At 38.1% G+C, this 21,757-nt stretch overlaps 1 long non-coding RNA gene across 1 annotated transcript in view; it reads right to left on the bottom strand.

Annotated features, from left to right (window-relative positions):
• Window positions 1-358: 358 nt before the first annotated feature.
• The window catches only part of LOC143154302 (uncharacterized), a 135,101-nt gene continuing 113,702 nt past the window's right edge, over window positions 359-21,757 (bottom strand). The window contains exons 2-3 of the long non-coding RNA XR_012994040.1: window positions 544-876; window positions 359-414 (exon numbers count right to left, since the gene is read on the bottom strand). This is a non-coding gene — a long non-coding RNA (uncharacterized LOC143154302). The remainder of the gene's footprint in view (window positions 415-543; window positions 877-21,757) is intronic.

A 21,757-nucleotide genomic window follows, 5' to 3' on the forward strand; every position in this document is an offset into this window, starting at 1 on the left:
ATTTTAGCTCACGATGCATGTAAATGCATCGGGACTATTTATTAGTTCAAATTAACGATTGGTCGATCTATTTTCAAAAATTAACTTTTCGATGCTAGAGACTACTCAAGTACTCATAGGCCTGGTATCGAGGAGATTAGGTGTTCCAGGAATTGAATTCGAAGGAGTGAGAAACGAGATCTGTGAAAACTAACGGAGTTATCACGAAGACTACGAAAAGTGTGTTTCAAGAAGAACACGTTTAAAGTTTCTGTTCCAGTGCGTCGACACTCGCATGCAACACGATTTTTTTAACCAGACCTGTTTTATAATATTTTCAAAAATTCAAACTATCATTTTATGTATAAAAAGAGTCTTCTTTTATTACTCTAGCAAGTAAATTATTGCTGTGCACACATTCACAATTTGAACAATCTGAAAATTTAAAATTCTTCGTCACGATCTGGAATATTTTGATAAAACCATCGCGGAATATTCTCAGCGCAATATCCAGATAAATAAATACGTAAAATAATTTTTCCTCGAATTTGTAAAAGTACGTACCGTTCGAACGGTCCCTCTCTTGCGTTATAATTTTCGCGATCGAAGCGTTTGCTGTTTGGCTATTTTTACGTTAGCGTTGACGAGGAATCGCGACCTACAGACGCCGCCTTAGAGTCAGGATCATCAGCATAAATCCAGGTTAAAAAGTTACGGCCGCAATAGAAGCTCGTCGTGCGGCGTAACGAAATCACGTTTTCTTCCTCGGGCGGCAAACTCTCTTGCGGCAAGTTCGCCTTTTTATCGGCTAAACTTCGCTGGATCTTTCCCGCGCGGCGGAGAAACTTCCAATGATGTGTCCCTCTCGTTTTGAGTCCTCTGCTTTCCAGACGGCAGCTGTAGAAGGAGACACAATGACGAAGAGTTTGTCGTAACTTTCAGGCGTATTAAATTGAAGAGCGAAAAAATTCCACGGGATTATTAACGATACCTATGACGAATCTTAAACCGGTGTACTCTCGGTTCCTTCGACGCTGATTAGATTTCACTCGCCTGTATATTTTTAAATTAATAGCCACGATCTCAGCGAAACCGATAGAAAGGATTTTCCTTTCTATTTAGTTCCCAATTCCCGGAAGTGACCCGAAATTTATCAATTCAGTGGTTACAATTCGATCGTATTGTACACACGCGGTTATTTTTTAGTTGCTTGTAAATTTTTTAGTGTACGTATCTGTTAGTTGTTTGTACAATGTGATATAGAAAATAATTCTCAAGTATCAAAAGAAAGTGCAACAGTATAAACGAATAAGAAAGTACAAGTGAATATGTAAAAAAGAAACTTAAAATGTGTTTTAACCGCATACGAATACTTCCTCGTACTTTCGGAATTTTATAAATTTATTACTCGGTGGAAGGAAACCAATCTCGAATAAATCCCAACAAACAACTTCTGAGTGCATATTAAATGGATTTGATGAGTGTAACACACGATGGAAATTCATTTAATTGCAGAGACAGTAAGAATAATAGATTATAAAGTTAATTACTGGCGAAATAATAATTTACAATTAACAAAATGCGGCACATGTCGGGTACATTGCTTTAGATTAATTTCCAACGGACATTATTTTGATGGATTTCAATTGATCCAGTTCAAATAAATATCGTGTAGGACGTGCCGAAACGTTCATCCTCATTAGTTATATAATATGTTGTTCGATGTTGGGCAATAACAAACGATAATTAACGAAAATCACTCGAATAAAGATTGTTGTGACGGTATTGTATTTTCTGTTTCGTCCTCGTTGATTCGAGCGAGAGTGAAAATTATTTACTGGATAGCTTCGCGAGTGATTATCTCTCTACAGTAATTCCTCGCTTTTAGACTGAATTTTAGCATAGGATTCAAGAAACTTCTTCAACTCGAGCGATTTGTCGACTCGTGCGGCTGGCAGCTGTAGAATTTGAATCCCACTGGTTAAACTTCAAAGCGATGCTGCCCGTGTATTGGTATAGTATCGTGCAATTGCAAACTAAAAACTATTATATTTTCCATTGTATCGTCATGAGAGTACAGTCGATAGATTAGCGAGGATATAAATCCTTGGAAATAAATCCGAACACGAACTTACTCGGACTATTTTTCATTGTACATAATTGAAACTTGTTCAAAAGTAAAGAAAACTACCCGAAAATTATTCTTAATTATACTTAAGAATAGTCAGAACGAGGTTACGTTTGGATTAATTTTGATGGAAACATCCTCATCGATCGATTGATATTATTCTAATAAATGTATAGTGAAAAATGTATAGTATTTTAATTTGTATCGATGTTAACACATCGACATTCATTATTTACTCTTGGTATTGTATCTTATTTACTGTACCCTTGGAGTACATTGTTCGAGTTCGATAAGTTGCGAGAAAAAATTCTCTACCGACCCTCGGTTAAAGAAAACCGATGGTCTTGATTTTGTATCTTAAAGTGAGAAATTAATGCTGTATGTCATTTTTTTTTTCCGATGTTGACCATTGTTGTTGCGTCATGGAGACTTGCGCTGTCTTTTGCAAAATTTATTCCAAAAGAGCAAGCTGAAGCAGGCGTGCAAAATGAATTTATGGAACGCTGGAGAAGAGGCAACAAAATATTTATTTTGATAGTCTATTCTATCATGTACGCCTGTACATCACGTTCAAGTATGCAAACAATTCCAAGTGTTTGTATTCCATTCAGACACGAAGGACAGTGAAAGCATGGAACGGACAAGTGAACAGAGGATAATACCAAACTGCAACTGACTCTTCTATAAACTCGTTGACATGCAGTCAAATTGTTTCGTAAAATGGTGTTCATTGAGGTTGAAAGCTTGTGACACATTTTCGACGGTTCGTTTCAAAACAAGTTCAAATATTCTGTTTTTTTGCAATTACCGTTTATCGTTATTAAAATAAAAATAAATAGGTGTTATATCATGGAATTTGATCACTCTACTTGGACGAAAATTAACCGAACTATGCAAAGATTGAAGAGTACAGGTTTAAAGCCAACCAAGAGTTAGAAGAACACCGAATTCAGGTGATCTCAGTACAATAACCCATTTCTCTGCAGTACAGAAAAATAATTTCTCCTGGGTCCTCAGGACCCAGGTGTACCAGTTATGGGTTAAATGCGACTAACCTATATGTGTGCAACAAATCGCGCGTATTAGTGTGAAATAAAAATACCCTGTAATAAATAATGCTTTACTCTTTACATTGATAATCTACATTAAGAAGTCTACTTGCTCCCCAACTTTAAAGATTGGACGATTTATAGAATCTTTTCTGGAGACAACTATTTAACACATCAATTTCAAATTTTGCGAGTACATTTATATGTTATTTGTGGCCTAATGGATGAGTGGACGTGGCCTAAAGGGGCAGGAGCGTGGCCTAAGTGGGGAGAGGGCTTGTCTAAAAGGGGGCGTGTCCGAATATATACTTCCCTCGGTTACAGAATCGCGTAGAGAATCATACAATCGATATTCGATTAATAAAAACTACCTCACAGACTCTGTCTTCGATGCAATTAGCAGTTCAACCCCTAAAATATCGTGTAAGACTCGTGAAAAGTAAATTAGGCCAAACATAAGAAACACGGGTGAGTCTTGTTCACATTCGTCCAGTCGAGTCAACTACAATCAAGTAAACTCAATTCAAGTCAAGTCAGGTGACTGGAGGTCACTGGAGGTCACTGGCAGTCACGTAAGGACGCTGGTAGTCATGTGAGGTTACTGGCGGTCTCGTGAGGTTACTAAAGGTTACGTAGGGTTACGTGAGCTTACTGGGGCGTGTTCTAAGGGAGAGGGGTGTACCTTAAAGAGTAGGGGGCGTTTCCTAAAGGGGTGTGTCTGAAAATGGGGCGGTGGCGTGTTCGAAAAGGGGGGCGTGTTTCAAGGAGTAGGCGTGTCTACAGGAATGGGTGTGTCCGAAGAAGTGGACGTATCTGAAGAAGTGGGGGTGTTGGGAATGCGATTGGACGATGAAATGTTCGGCTATCGGAAGTTCGTAGATAGAACGTAGATAGAAATATAAGCTGATTTCTAAGCGCGAGGAACGGGATAAGTAACGAGTGTTTGTATTGTATTGGTACACCAGGTATAAGATATAACACGGTATATTGTAACGGATTCTCCGTTTCCAATAGTTTCAATTTCTAATTCCACGCAGTACATCGCAATCGTAAATATTATTTCTTAATGCAGATCGTAGCTTTCACTCAACGATAGTAAATTCGGACACAATTGCGCGTTAGTTCTGTCAATACACGATCGCGAACGGGAAATTATAAAAGCGCTCTCGCGTTTGCGCCGGTGCTTGAAAAAGTCTCATTTATCGTCGCCACGGTGAAATATCGTGGGAAACCCGAGAGATGAAGCGACAAAATATTTCGACTGGCTCACCTGAAAAACCGTACTTTCGCAAATATGAAAACGAGTACAGGCACTTGCGTCCCGTTTAAAAAGTACCGGGCTAAGGTAAAAAATGATCCAGTCTGCGGTCGGTATTACGGAATACCGAGTCGACTAACATAGATAACACAGTTCACGGTTCTAGTATGATTGTTCACGTGTTAGAAATTTACCACCAATCTGGATAATACTCCAGTGCGGTCGAAATTAAATTTTAACAACAGTGTGTTGTACGTGGCATGTCTCTTACGAAATTTTGTTAATACTATTTGTATTATTTTTTAATTTATTAATTAATCCAAATGACTCGATCGTTTTGTTTCCTTAAAACTACACATGTTTGAAATTTGGAAATTTTATGGAATACAATGTCGAAAGAATTTTAACTTTTCCTCCATAAATTATAGTCGTTTTTCGCCGCATGATGATCATTAATCAAAGACGAACGGTTCCAATTTTAAATCGTTTCGGAATCGATCACGTAGATGATGATGTATTCTGTATTCATGAACGTTTAAAGATTTTATTAACGCTCGAATTGTGATATCGGTATTCCAAAAGCGTCAGTGGTAGATCGGAGTTTACTCTCAGCCCAAACTGTTCGGACACCGTAATTTATCTTAACGCTTCGAAAGACCGGCGATAGAACCGGAACTGGACATTTGGTGCATCATCGATTTCCTGAAAGACGATTGCGATCGATATCGGCACGTCTTCCCCTAGTGGTTTAAAATAGTTTCAAAATGCACCAAACTGACCAAAATAAGCATCCTGTGCTGAATTTACGAACGTCGGTGGTAAATATTTATTCGATTATTAATGATAAAGGTGATTTTCTAACAGATTAAATTATGATAAATGGAATAAACTTTGGAAGAAGAATTGATACTTTTTTTTTTTTAAATTCAATGGATTGAATTTCACGGTACTTATAATTTATATTTCTATGTAACGATTATTCATTGAAACGTTTAAGTAACGTGTCCATCGAACAAACTGACAGATTTCCGTTCAAATATTGACTATCATTATTTTTCACATAATGAGTCTGTGAGTGTGCACTGTATGATTCCACTGGCTACAGAGAGAAGTGGTTATTATGCTGTGTAGCACTCCGGTGTGTAGTTCCAAACCAACGTCTCCGAACAATGGATAAGAGTACTTATTAGCACTATATGCTCTGGTAGCTCAACTGTTTGCTTATGTAGAGGCTAATGCTACTTACTATAACTTAGACACTGGTATGTGACTTTGCTTGTTATCCGACACTGTTCAACGTGACTCGTAAATTGTTTCGTTAATATTGTAGGAGTTGCATCCGAGGCACAAAACAAAAAAAGAAAATACAATGCATACACGATGTCTGGGATTTATTTTTCAAATTACGAAATACAAACGAATGATACGCTATGCGCGTTAGTTTCTGTTACAAGCTAGCCTAACCTGTACCAATTGAGTAAAATTATTATTATATTTCAGAAAGGAAATGAAATAAACGAACATCTGCTTATTGAATACTTAAATCGTAAAAATGATAAAGACGAAAAATTGTATTATCTTTCTCACGAGGAAAAACGAAAGTGTAATAAACGCGATAACAAATAAAAGCAACAGTTTTCTGTAAAATCAAACATAGAAAGATGTTAAATGAGAGTTAACAATTCGTTATACGTCCCGTTATAAAAATTAACATTCTATCGTTATCCAGTATCTCGAACCGAACGTGAGATATATGACCCGTGTCGAAAGCGTATTTCAAGATGCTCGCGTTGAAGAAAGTATACTATACAACGGAAGTTATAGAGTTACTCTACAGAAACCGGATCACCGTAATGGAAGAAAGAACGATTTTCCAACAAGCGAAACGTTCGACTCTTGTCGAAAACTTTTTGTCGTTTTCGACACGATCGATGAGAACACCTTCGCTCGTGAGAACGAATAGGTCGCGATCAGCTGCGTGGCAAGACAATCACGACCATAGGTGGCGTTGAAATGATTATTAGCTGTGAACATGGCCCAGCTAATAGACTGGTAAAAGCATAAACATTTCTCCGAGGGTTGCTAGACTCACCCCCGTCGACACGGTTCTCCCGCGCCGCTTCGCGAGTTAATAGCCCGTACTTTCAGTCTCGTAACTACGGGGCCGATCTAGATAAAGCTGTTTTATGAAGCCAGTGTGTACACACACTTCCTCTTCCGCAGTCACTCGCACGACGCCGTGTGTCACCGTGCATTACGCCGCACGACGGGGACGCGTTTCGTCTCGACGTTGCTACTGACGATACGTACGGTGTCTGGGGTTAGTCACGTGCAGCTTTGCCAAAGACGCTCCGGATATTTTCACACGGCCCTTTGGTTACATCCTTGTTCCGTAATTTCTACCGGATTAACAGACTGTTTCCAACGATAAGCGAGTACAGGATGCCGCGTGATTTGTGGAAACCAAGTTGCTCACGCATAGGATACCGCTGACTTCACCCTCGACCCCCATAAATATGTGAGAGTTTCTTCGGTGGATTAAGAGAACAAGCTGATAGTTGCCGCGTCTAAAACTTTCGGTAGAGTGGCTGTGAGTGTTGGCTTTGCTACGGAATGTTACGGTGTTAGGATTTTGAATAGTTTCGGGGATTTTCGAGTGGCTTTGCAAGTGACTTCGCGACCAGGGAGCTGAATTTCATCGTGATTTTATACATTTTCGATAACGATCGCCCTGGAATTTCGAAGTTTCGGGAATCGACGTATCGGAGATCGGTGATTTGTAGGTTATTGGATTGAAATTAACGCGTCGTTGAAGCTCGAGATAAATCGGAAATCTTCTTTCTTTTTATTTTTATGCAATCTTATCGACTGTTTGCCAATTTCTCTGCAAATTACCTTCCACGGATATGGTGATGCACGGTTAACTTTCGTAAGATTTGTCACCGAGCAGGTTAGTGTATTTTTTTTTAAATTGAATTCGAAGATTATTTGACAAAAGGGGAATGATTATAATAAGAGGAAACGAGATTGACATAAAAAATGATACCGATGATCTTTTTATGCAATATTACACGATATGTAGCGTGTTTTTCCTTTTCTCTTGAGCCAAATTTTGTTGAACTCGAGACACTGAGAGGGAGGGATTGGGGTGAGTGAATCGTGGAAAGTTAACCGTGTACATTTTAGTAAAAGTTAACTGTACGAACAATTAGGAATCTTTCTCTATTTCGCTAGAAGTATAAAAAATCTCAACTTGGTGGAGGAAGAAACACACAGAGGACTATTACAAGATTCACACTTAGCAGGAAGATAAATATAATCCTCAAAGACACGAGAGAGCCAACAGGTCGCAGTGTAAAAACAAACACACTTCTACATCCAACTCTTACTCAAATAAACATACACAACACAAAGTTACCCTATGCATGTACACAAGACTCATATTTACGAGTTTACAAACTCTACAAACCTAACACCATATACTTCAGTGTCTTGCTAGAACATCACAAGTTCCATCTATTCTCGTATCTAGCTGCGAGGATGAATTTTTCAATATTTACCAGGACTGGGAGTCTTGATAAAACCACAGATATGTTATAGGAGCGAGTGTTTTACGTTTACTAGTGTGCTCTTAGAGTACTTAGGTATCTGAAAATGTTGCGTACACTGTAAAACTAACTGATTTCTTTTAAGACTGTTACTACAATTTGCGCGACACAAAATTTGTGCTCTTCTAACTTGAGACCCTCTAATCTTAACTTGCCACTAACTTAACTTTTTATTCCCTGATTATGGTTACAAGTAACTTAAAAATCTCTTCATTTGATTTTCCTGTTTTAGAAATAGAAATTGCAATGACGTTCTATGTACACTGATATTTATTCTTTCATTCGGTATAATATTACCTACTTTGTGAATTGAAATATGCCCTTTTTTCGTTTTCTTTTTTTTTTTAAATTCATGTTTAGTTAAAATATATGTTTAGTTGTGTAAAAAAAAATTCGTGATCAATTTCTTAAACTGTAAAAGCTCGCGTACGTTTCATTAGAGGTTACATTCGCTATGTTGAAGCATCACTGAACAGCTTTCGGTGCACTGGAATAACTCGTTAATTAAGTCACGACCGGGCAACAGATTTTAATTGCATTACTTTTAAAGTCCTTCTTTAATTAACGGTAATTTAGAATAGTACCAAGTACCCTCCGCTCGACAGATTCGCGATACTTCGATGCCGAATTTACGGATTCCGTCAATATACTATTTTATCGACTAAATCTCGTTCGATATCGACAGACGAGATACGTTCACCTTGCACGGAAAATCCTTTACGTAAAATAGTGTTCGTTTTAAAGTTTCAGGAACTCCTCTTTAGCCGACGATAAATCTCCAGTTGCGCGGGAAACCCTTCTCTGCGAATTAGGATTCGACTTAGGCCCCCTCGAAACTTCTGCTTGATCGAAGATAAATCTCAATTTCGATTAGAACTCCTACCCATGAATTAGATCAGGTTTAAGGTGGCCCGGAATTGAATGAACATTTATTTCTATTAGCAACCTAGGATTCCAAATTTTTGCGAAATTACTACCAATTTGTAGAAGTTGCTATACCTACCAACTTCTCGATAATGATCGACGTATCGTAAAGCCATCAGAACGCCGTATTTTAATCCCAAAGTTCCGTCTGTCAGCGTTCACGAATAGACATATCACTTGTTGAAGAAATGTGTGTTAAGGATGTAATAAAAAAGAAGTCGTGCTTTCGTTAGTGCCTGTCAATCAGTCGGTTGGCCCTCAGTTGTCAATCAGATTACCTAGGAACACTCGAGCTTTCATCGATTAATATTCACAGTTCATCTCTCATCAACTACTTGGAGAATTGCCAGCAATCAGGATTCCAATAGTTAAGTAAGGCAATCAGTCAGCTTAATTCGTTACAGGAGCGATTAAGCTCCCAGATAATTATGGGAACTCAATCTTACCGACACCCAGATCCGAAACAGTTAAACAAGCGATCAGTTCACTTAGGCTTCAAACAGTGAAACGAGTAATCAGCCTCCAATTGTTAATCGGATGAAGAGTCAGTTTCCGAAGCAATTAAATTCAATTAATCGATTCAATAAATCGTCTGTTTGGTATTTCGTTCCATGTAATAGTAAACACTGAACAGTTAGCTCCTCGATACTCCTCGAGGTAGTCGAGTAGCTCAGGTGTCATTACCACGTTTAATAATCAAGGGTAGCTTTAATACACTCCTCATTTTTATCTACAATTTTCGAAGACCACCTTAAGTGGAGATATCAGTGGAGAACTGTTGAAACTCCACAGAAATTCCACACTTTGTGCGTATTGAACGTAGTACGAATCCAGGATACATTCAATTCTGTAAGAGTGTCGTGTGTTTTGAAAACTGGTGCCAAAATCCCACGAATAGGCGGATGAAAATAAATGGAGTAAACAGTGGTGCTCGAAATAAGTACTCATCAATATCTTACGGTCGGAGTAAGAGCAGTTTATAGTTTCGTTAACGAAAATACCGTCGTTGGGTATTGGAGAGAGCATTTACCAGAGATATGTTAAAAGTTTAATCTTAGGAAAGGTTCACGGAAAGGTCAGTGGTGGGTCCGTGGTGGCTTCTGTACTCCGTAATGGCAGTTGGTAGTTAGAGATGGTCGTATCGGGTCTGAAAACTCGCGTAGGTGACACTAATTCCTCTTATACAACTCGTGCGATTGCTGTGATGGAAACTGACGATGGATTCTGTACACTTTTGTTTTCATTCGCATCGTTGCTCGTTTCTTTTTAATATATGACAACTTTTCCGAAAGATTTAGGGTTAACGGAGAAATTCGATAACTCTTGTTGAATTTTTGGAGGTTTTGTATCGGCTACAATTCGGTTCTTCAGGAAACATCAAATAAACGAAATTGTTAGTTTTACGGAACCAGAAAATAGTTAAATTTTAAAGTTAACTTAAGGACTTTTATTCTGCCTCGAAAAAGTTATGTTCAATGGCCAAGCATATTTTTGTTAACAGAATCCATTACTTATCCATAAATAAGGTGTATTTACAATGATTTTTAGAAAGTCGTGGTAATATAGGTATTGTTGAATTGACTTTCAAAGATAAAGAATAATGACAAAAATTTAAACGTTATTTTAAAAATAGTTCGAACTTTTATATTTTACTGCAGAATTCTTCTTAATCGAAAAGGAAATAAATTGAAAATTATCTTTCACGACAAAGTTAAAATGTTAATTAAAACTTCACCGCAAATAGAAAGGAAATTATTAAAAACGTTACAAGTCCACGAATAACTTTAATTTATAAAAGTTAACAATTTCGTTCAATTCCTGTCGATTGGTTGATTATCTTTGTCAGTGAATTAAAAGTCAGTCAGGTGCACAGATTATCCAGTGACTATATAACAGTATAGATTTAGATAGAGAGTATATATTTTTTAATACTATACTCTATGTAAAAAAAATATATATTCTACATTTTTCTTTTTCAGCGAGAAATCAGTTGTACCATCAATTATGAAACGCTTTACAGTTTGGTGCATACAAAGAAAGCAAAACTTTGCATAGCTTTGACTTTGTTATTATCTAGTTTAGACTCGCTGCTTTATCGGTGATAGCGACGCGTGAAATTGCTGGCCACTCGAACAAGTGTCGGATGGTCGGACAAAGTCAAAGTTTAATCCTTTACAGAAACCACGAACATGCAGAGGCGTTCGAGTAGCATTGTTGGCGTTCGAGACCTCTTGCTTTCGTGTCATAACGGTTGGTCAGTACAGTGGATGTAACACACATTGTGTACTTTCACGGACCCTTGTCCGAATATTAGAGATAACCGGTACCCGAATTCTGGGAACAAAAGAAACATCTCGTTTGGAAATCAATTTTCAAACAAATACGTGGCAAAAAACTGACTTTCTCTTATTGATTTTTAGCCTGCGGTTACAAACGAGCTCTGTTACAGACAGTTTAATTTAAAGTCCTACACGATAGCCAATTTCTTGAATTTCGCCACAATTTTTACCGAATGTACAAGTTATTTAAACCGACAAACATTTTCAACAAACGTTGATCGTGTATAGTAAAATTTACCGCAAAAGCATTGAGAAAATCTAGTGGTATTTATTCAACGTGTAAAGAAATGCATCGATAGTAAAATTACTCAGAAGACGTTGACAATAGCTCCAATAAGATAATCAATGACAAACTCGATCGATGTTACTAAACATACGTAGTCCTAGAAGTATCTGACCTGATAAAGAAGTAACGATAACGATAACCAATGCTTCTCACGTCTACAAGCTCACAAGCAATGACTATTGATGACTGCCAAACAAATACTAATCAACATAGCGTGGTCAACTTTCAAACTTAAGCTTCACAAGATCGCTACTTTCTCCCTTAGTCGTTCTTTTCAAACAACAACCGCCATCTATACGTCAGATCGGATACTTCTGGATCTACCCAGTGACAATAGCCTCCAAATTTCACGTTACCAATCCTCTGGTTACAAGAGTTCCAAAAGTCCGAATTAACGCAGTCGTAACTCGGATTCCGTGGGTTTCGAGACACGTATCGTTGAGAAAATGTGTAAAAATATTGATATTTTCAATTTGTAATAATCAGATAGGAATGTCGAGCGAGTGAACCGAGTAGCCAACTGTGGTACGAAGTAGCCGAGTCCACGGTGTCGCGAAGAGCTCGCGTCTAAATAGAGTCGTTGAGCGGCTCGCGTCACGTTATTTTCTTTAGGGTAGGTTGTCCTGTGCTTCGACGAAGAAAGAGGGCAGCCCGTGGAGCGGCTTTTTGCACCGGTTGGATCTCGAACGTTTGTATGTGTTTGTGCGCGCGTATTGGCCGTTGGCGAGGGGAGGTTGTCGCCCCGGGAACCCGGAGCCGAGGAGACATTAATTACTCTTATCTGTGCAAACAGTAGGTCCGTTACAGGCGACCGAGGTCGGCTCCGGAGACTCGGCAACTCGTCCGGTTAGTTGCGGGCTGCCCTCGTTCCGCAAGCTCTAAAACCGCGTCGCTTTCAATCGCGCACACCTCTCCCGTTCCCCGTTCCCCTCAATTCCCACCCTTCACCTAGCCCGAAGATACCAGTCTTTCGACCCCTGCCTACACCCTCGTCCGTTGCCACCATTCACCGGCACACCGGGCTTTCGTGGCACTAAATACGAGGCTGCTCGCGGTTAAACGAGCCGTACCCACGAGGCAAGCCGAGCTACAGGCGAATCTAGCGCGGCCCAGAAGAGGGTCGTGTGTCAGCACACGAAAGGATTAATCTGCCTTACGCGAGACCCGGCCTTGAATTGCTGCTTGGCTGTTTTCAACGACGCTGATGGGGATACGCTTTGGAACGCGGTCGAATCGATGACAGTTTTCTTAATGTTTAGTAGCGTTTGATAGGATATGCCTAGGTGCGTGTTCACTTCTTTGGACTCGAGAGGAGATCCTAATTCAGTGTACTGATTTCGATCTGGGAAAACTTTATGGTTTGGAATTCAAATTGGAATTTAAATATTACGTTCTTGTAGAGTGTAAACGCGTGTTTGCGAAGTATATAAAAATGTTCCGTTTCAGATGAATTTTACGACTTGAAGGGTTTTCTCGAGGCGTCGGTTTCTGGTAGCAAAGAAGCCTCGAGTGCAAAGGGTTAAAGAGGGCCGCTTCTCGAGAATTAAGAGGAATTTTATTAAACGATAACGGTTATGTGTACTGCTTATTATGATAACGAGGCAAGGTTCACTTCTCGATAGTCGAAAAAATCTGCGTTTTGCTTTATTTTCTCTGTTTAAGTTTCATTAAGTGTTGAAATACTGAATATATTCTAGGGAGAGGCAAAGATCAGTTGTAGAAGGAATTGATAGTGGTATTGGGGTAGATTTTATACCAAATGTATTCTACGAAGAAGCAAAGATCAATTCTGAAAGGAATTGCTAGTCGTATTGGGGTTAGATTATACACCAAATATATTCTATGGGGATATATTCTATGGAGAAGGAAATATCAGTTCTGGAAGAAATTGCGATTGATATTGGATGAGATTGTATACTAGATGTATTCTAGGTAGAAACAAAAACCAGTTTTGGAAGAAATTTCAATTCATATTGGGTTAAATTGTGTATGAAATGTATTCTAGGGAGAAGTAAATATCAGTTCTGAAAGAAATTGCGACATATATTGGGCCACATGCTCTTATCGTAAGAGCATTCAGACACCGATATAAGTAGAAATAGCGTGTAATGGTCAGACGCGCAAAACAAGTGGTATTGAACAAATTTTTATGTTTTCGATTGATTCTCTCACATAGAATAGCTTAACCTGGACCATATTATCAGTCACTGAATCTCCTTGGATATGAATATTATTTATTAAAAAAAAAGAATGTACAGATACAATAAGATTAAAACTCTACTTAATTGCTTAATAAAAATTCCATAGAGACGAAAACGTTGAGTGTGCTTATTAAGAATTCCATTGAAATAAAAAATTTCAGCGACACATCCTTCGAGTTTCAAAGAACAGTTCTCCATTGAATGTCGCTAATTGCACAAAATACGTTTCATAATGATAATTATCAAACTCCTCGGCATAATTATCAAGTTGTGTATAATTGCACGGTTTTCTCAAAATCGTCTGCCGCGTTCACTGAATAGCGTTCACTGAATAAATTAGTTGAACTTACCATTCTTCCAACGTTGTAGCACGCCGCGTGTGTACATAAATCCCGGGGTAATGTTTCTCGTGGAGAAATTACATTCGCGTATTAAATACGCAAGCTAATTACGCTCACAAAATTTCTGGCAACAAAGTGCGTCAGGTACACGTGTCCCGTGTTTGCGGGTTGACGCGTTCTTCTGCAATGCTGATCCGCAACCATGATAAAATAACATGGTTGAGGTAATTCTTAAAGCATGCGAAACTGGTAGAGCGAACGGTGAAAAAAGGAGTAAAACGTTTCGTAGTTTCAAAGCGTCGTGTCGCTGTTAGGGGTTTGTGATCAGTTATGCGTCACAAAGTGCTCCATGCTGTATCGAGTGTATGTACGCTCTGCGTACACGAGCAGACTCTTATGGGAAATTGGGACACGTACCACGGATTTACCTGGTCCAGTCGTAAGTTAGTACCAGCGTAGAATACTGTTACGAGTATTCGATTATTGTGAAACGAATAGTGAGAAATATAATTCTTGGCTAATAAGAATTCATTTCCATAGTTAAAACACTAAGTGTGTCTACTCTCTAAGTATGCTAGCTGATTTTACTATTGTGGGGAATTAGGATAAGTTAGAAGTTGGTACTAGCATTTAGCTAATTTTCCATTAAGAGTATTCGATTATTGTGAAACGAATACCGAGAAATATAATTCTTGGCTAATCAGAATTCATTTCCATAGTTAAAATACCACAAAGTGATGGGTACTTCCTATTTTATGACTAATATTGGGTACAGTTGGATTTATATTTTACAAAAAGATTGATTTCCACCATTACAAATCCCCTCTGATTTTTGGTGCTGTATTAAATGTACTAATAATGGAAAGAAAATGGTGTACTATTTGAACTGTCCTCCGTTTACTATAAGGAATCACGTAGACCGTGTCCCTCAGACCACATTTTATAATCAAACGGATTCAAATCTGAATTACCAGAGGTTCAGTCTACGGCTGAAATGAATTCTGATGGCATTGTTCTACTCTTGTGACGTTTTTGCTTTATAAACTAGGGCAAAGTCTTGTTGAGAAATCCTCCTTTATTTTTGGCAGACAGTTATCCTCCGGGGATTAACTACTTCTTTTGACACACCTTTTTCGTAGACTTTCAGTCAAATTTACATCTACAGAGAACATGGTCTACAAAACTTCTCGTAGAAATTTAGGTAACACAAAGAACGCTTTGGCAAAAGTAGCTCCTGAAATGTCGTTGAAAATTTGCGTCACTGTAAAAGATGGAAATTAAAAATAATATTACTAATTTCCTTATTTCAAAATTACGATTACAAATGATAATGCTTCTTAGTGTTATTTATAAAAGCTCTATATTCGTGTTAGAACACTAGCCGCATACTTGTGACTACGAAACTTATAGTAGGATCAGGTATTGCGATCGGAGTAATTAGATACCGTTGGAAATCGAATGGAAATCGGATGAAATTTTACGCGTTTTGTGTCTGTTTCATCCTAGTTGCCATAAAAAAAGCAAGAAGTGAAACGACATGTCTGGCCAATGGATCGTTCCCAATGATAGTGGGTGGTCTAAATTTCTCCAACGAAAATCCCTTGGCTTCGCAGACGTAGCTCGACTGGAGGCTGACCCATTTGGCCTGAGTTTCCACGGTGTGACATCGCTTAAGCTCAATTTACGTAATATCGATGTAAGAGCTTGGGGAAGCGAAACCAAGACGAGACAACTATCGAGAGATAGAGACAACACGGTGTAATAGGAAGAGCTGAGGATAAATACATTCGAAACACGAATAAGAGAAAAAGTGTTTAAGTAAACAACGTGAAACGAAAGGAGACTTCTCGAGTAAGGTGAGAGTTACGTTTGGAGAGAAAAATTGGGCTAATTGAAAAAATGTGAAATTATCAGGCGATTTCATCAGTCCTTGCGTATTTCACTGTGCGAAATTTTCTGTTGCTCTTGAAATCGGTTTATTGTTAAATAACACTAGGCAATATTTTTGGGACAAAGTTCAATATTATCTTAGCTGAACCCGAGGCGTGCTTGGACGAAAAGGAGGAACCGCGAAGGTCCTCCGCAACCTTCATTCATTCTTGCACACTTGGAAAGTACTGTAACACAAACACAGTGTGGTTCGTGATCGTAATTGTATTCCAACGGAACGTTGGTAGCGCACGTGTTATGAGCGTGTGTGCGTCCAGTGGAAAAGAATCGCACGATCCGGAAGAAATACTCTCGTTGGAAAGCTACTAAAACCGGAAGGGAACGTTACGGTACGCTAGGCGAGAAAACGAAGGAAAATAAAGTGCGACGAGGGGTCCGCTCGATCCAGCTCGAAAACGCGCAACAGTCTCTCGAAAGGTGGGAACAATGCTGGAAAGAGATTTTGACGAACGAGAAGAAGTTACAAAAAAAAAAGAAAGAAAGAAAAAAAAGGAACAGTGAAACGGGGTAAATGAAACACGACGGCACGAGTGGCACCACGTCGAAGAGTGGGCGCTTGGGACACCCGAGAATCAAGAGGATCCGAGGAACGACGTCGATGTAGCGTGTCGTCTAACACAAGAGCTCTCGGATCTTAAGTCCTCTCCCATTACGATGCCAGGAGCGTTAACTGAATATTTCAGGATACTTTCCGATGTCCTGGCCGTCTAGCGTCAACTACCGTCCCAGTGGGCGCACGTACACAACGGGTGTAGGGAGTTAGGTCTGGGTTAGGTCTGGGTTAGGTCGCACGTAGTTTCCTCCTCGCGTGTCTTCGATGCCACTTTTCGCGACGAAAGCTCTCTCTCTCTCTTTCTCTCTCCTTCGAGAAAAAAACAAGTAACACATCCCTGGTCTCCTCCTCCACCTTCCCCGGGCTCTTCACCGGCCGCAAGAGTCACAGTGTTTACGCGAACCTCTTGTCTCGTATCTCGGCTCGTTTCGACGCCAACGACGTTTGTGACGAGCCCGAGTACCCTCGCCTGTTTCCCGTGAAAGCTCCGCGAATTTACGAGACGTCCTCGTGATTCGGAAAAATCCCTTGGTCTCCCGCGAGTGCCACTTACCGGGTTTACTACTCGAGACCGCACGAATTGAGCCGTTTCGTAAAGGAGAACGTCTCTCGTGCCGCGTATCTGAATGTCTTTGAACACGAACGGCCTTTTTACGTTCTCGGAAAGGCGCGGGCCACCTTCGTCGGGATATAGAGGTTACGGCGGGGAGGAATATTGAAACGGTGAGAGGTTTATCGCGAACGATGCCGATAGTGTATCTATTTAAATGAAAAGAGGGTTAGGCGTTGAATAAGAACGAGAGAACGAGCCGAACCGGGCTTTTTGTCCCGTGAACAAATATTGCCGCGCCGCGAGTCGGTAGATAGATCGAATTTGCATTCTTTTCTACCGACCGTTTCCAGCTACGGGTTCCTTGCCGTACTTCTCGACGTTTTAGAGCCATTCGTTATTGTTAATCCACCTTGAACCAATTCACGCGAATGACCGCTTTAACGAACGATATTCATAATGCTGTTACTTCGTAGGGACTGTAGGTTGCTCGAGATGTTTCGTCGTTCGATTAGAAACGAAGCTATCAGGTTCGTTGTTTTATTTTTTTAATAATGGTACTATCGTTCGACGAACGTGTGGGAAGTTTCATGTAGATCTGTCGACTCGTTTGTATATTTACAGTTGAAGTGTATATTCAGAGTCGAAGTGTTTGTATATTCAATGTTGAAGTGCCATAGACGAAACTTATCGAACAACTTAGTATTACTATCGCTTACTATCATTGCTAATAGTTTGTATTAATTCGGATAGGTATGTCACACGTTGTGAAAGTTTTACATCTTTTTTTCGTTATCGGTTAAATAAAAATTAGAATTCGAATTGTGGAATAAAAAATAATACAACGAAAATAAATTGAACCGTCTAATCGAATGAACGTCGCGAATCGATCGTTATACGGTGGTTTTATTCGTCGTCTTTTGTTCGAATAAAATTTTACCCATCTCTGCTACGAGGTACGATTTAAAAATTTCCCATTCATTGCTTGGTTCGTACACTTTACTTTCTCGTTTTTCCATCGCTCGTGATGTTTATAAATGGTTGAATGCAATATCGTAATCTAAAAAAGGAATTGTACAATTTCGGACGTTTATTAATCGTAAACTACGTTTGCAGGCTAAATCAATTTTTAAAGGAGATATCACGATTTCTTAACTTCTGAGGAATAATTCAAAATGAACAAGTTAACGAACAGTAAGTTTTACGATACAGACGTTTATTAATCGTAAACTACGTACCGTGCGAAAATCCAGGCTAAATCAATTTCTTAAGGAGATATAATTTCTTAACTTCTGAAAGATATATCGAAATGATCTTAGTTAATGTGTAATAAGTTTTGAAATTCAGAAATTTAATAATCGTAAACTACGTTCCGTGTGAAAAATAATTGCTAAATCAATCAGAGATCTTACAATTTATTCACTTCTGTAAAATACTTTGAAATAATTTTAATTAACGAGCGATAAATTTTGGAAAATATTCGTTCCTTTTCTAATCAACTTGCTGTATTACCAGCAAGTCAATCAAACATAATGTCGAGTTCTGGACAAATTCTTTTCAGTCGACTAAAAAGAACGAGTAACTTCGGGTGCTCTTTAGATCGTATTCAGAAGAATCTCCGGGAAGAAGTCGCGTTAATTATTATCCATTAATACTGCAGCTGCTCGAGTAGAATCTCGAATCGTAGACTACCTTGGCGAAAGTTTCGACGACAATTTTACGAGAATTAATATCACGTAGTGATACTACGGGGGCCACTTACAAGTAGACAATTCCCATTTTTCACTGTTGCAAGAATCTTCGATTAAAAGTTTAGAAACTTGCACGAAAAGCTGAGCATTTCATTTCCATAAGTAATTTTTATGCCAGAGGTGCATTACTATTATATACTACGAGATAGTTTCATGTACAGGATGGCTTAGCTAAACAGGATCGCCTAAGTCTGCCTAATTTATTTCTCTGAAAAAACTTTTGAGGACAAAGTTACTCTATATTAAGAGACGTCTGTAAACGTGGAATGAATTTTTTATCTTAATTGTTTCTTTAATAAGAATTCAAGGTTTTTAATATTCTTTTAAAGAGAACTCTATGAGAAATTTGGGAAAGTTGGATTATCTTTAGATAATTATGAGAGACAATTTACAACGTTACAAAAGGAAGAAAAAGGAAGAAAAATTACACTATTACAAAAGGAATAAATCTACATAGAACTTTCTTGACGTATAAAACATAATTGTCTAATTTAGCCACAAGATGAAGTTGATGTTGTAACTGTCTCAAATTAAACAATTTGTGTCAAAAAAGGTTGAACTCGTTAGTAAAACAATATAGTACATCTCTCCAAGAAACGATTAGGCGTCTGCATTTAAAAACTTTAATATTATATAATGATAATTTCGAACAATAACTAAAGAATATGCACGTTACACGTCTAGGAGCATTTACAAATATTTTCATCGACTATGAACGCCACAACGATGTCGTTGATCCGATTTTCTTATTCGCGTCGAGATACTTTTTTTCTAGAACGAAGACTTCGGGGACTCGAGTTTCTGCATCCGGTTTTCAGTTTCCTGTCGCAGTATGCGGCGCATGCTGTGGTGGAACGAGGCGTGGAATAGAAAGGTGGAGATATAGCGAGACTGTGAACTTGGATAATGTATAAGGTCGCTGTGAATGTAATGGAAATTCCGTCAAAACATAAAATAATGAATAAGAATAAAGTAGTTTACTTTACCGAGTATACATTGTACGCTTAAAGTATCGTTTACACTAGGAATTTGTGTAAACTCAAAGAACAAAGGCAAATGGTGCTTAAATTTTGATAATATGTTAAACTAGGAGTCGAAAACAACAGTTATCCTTTAGTATTTCAATTTCTGTTAGTATTTATAGTTTTCGTTCAAAAGCAATTTTTCACTATTTGAAACTTCTTAAAAATTGGTATTTCACCATTCTAAATATCATTTTCGCGTTTGGTAACAATATCTCATTGAATAGTATCGAGTATTTATTGCAAACACAAAAGTGTACGAATTTGGAAATTTTGTAATATCGACAAACCAAATTTTTGTTTCCTTCACAACTCGAACCTTTTATTTCACTGTTTTTATCGGAACTTGCGATGCGAGAACTTTTTTTTCACCGTTTAAATGGAACTCGTTTAAAAAGTTCCATTAAAATTGATTAAATAGAATATATTTAAAATGTTTAATTCAAAATGTTTAAATAGAATCTATTAAAAAGTTCTATAACTATTTCGTTCGCTGTTTTAAAGCGTTGGTACTTCTGTTGTATAATCACGTTTGTTACTAGTATTATTAAACACGTTTTTACGCAGAGCTGAACTCCATTTTAAAACATCGCTAATTTCCAGCGACAACACAGAGAGTACTTGTACGAATTTTTCGTAACAATATTACATTCCGGATCAAAATGAATGGCACCTTCCATATTCGTCACTAGAGTATAATAATTTTTTTACCATGATTCCTTAAACATGTTTCACTGTACAATGGATCTGTGCAACACAAAATATGCATTTCCATTGAAACAAAGGATGCAATTCTTAATTGCAGAATGCCTTACTCACAAGTCCACTAGAAACGCTACTCTCCCTTTCTTTTTTTATTTTTACTTACTAATTCTTCTCCAGCACCCTCCAGAAACCGGCACAAATGTTTTACCAGTATAAAGCGTTATAATAAGCTTCAAAATGAAATTTCGTACGTGTACATTAGCCGTGATTTCAGCTTGAAATGCATTTGAAAATTCAAACTCGAGGAATATTACGCTTAAATGTACTCTCCATCTCCGAAAGTGAGGAATTTTTGAAATTAAAAGAATAATAGAAATTATGCAATTTGAAAGAGAACAAGGTCCTTTATACAAGCTATATTTTCGTTGTATTTCGAAAATTAATTAAGAACAACAATCAAACGTTATACGATAGGCAACGAGATTAAGGATACTAATCCCAAATTTCATGAAAATCGTTTCAACGGTACTCTAGGTATTATTAACGTCATATAAAATATAATATATTGTTTCGAGGGAAACGCGTTTAAAGTTTAGTACGACGCATGGAGGCTTTCATACAGATTATCTCTTCAAACGTCATATTTTTGTCATTACGATAAATTTTTCATTAGAGCTTGTTCTACATTATTTTAAAACGTCCAATTAATAAACATCGAGAGATGGAAAATTCCGTGTGCGGGCGCGACGTATTAACAAATCACCGAAACGATAACATTATCGAAAAGCAATTAATTCCCTTCAACGATCATTGCATCTTTGACGTGTCCTTATTAGCGAATTTGACGAGGTCGTCGCTAATTGGCTCGAGTGTGTCCTTTGCTGATCGAGAGCAAGATCTGTCACATGTGTGTTAGCGAATCTAAGGAACACTGTTTTTCTTTCTATTTTCTATACCCTCTGCCTCATTATTAACTCCCAAATTTTTAATTTTAAATAAAAAAAAAATATTAAGATTATTTAAACCGTTTGAGTTTTATTTAAAAAGTAAATCGACCGGTGATAATTGGGACATTCTATTCGTAACTGATAAGAAGTTTGACAAACCCCAGAA

This window comes from Ptiloglossa arizonensis, chromosome 14, assembly GCF_051014685.1.
Source record: "Ptiloglossa arizonensis isolate GNS036 chromosome 14, iyPtiAriz1_principal, whole genome shotgun sequence".
NCBI lineage: Eukaryota > Metazoa > Arthropoda > Insecta > Hymenoptera > Colletidae > Ptiloglossa > Ptiloglossa arizonensis.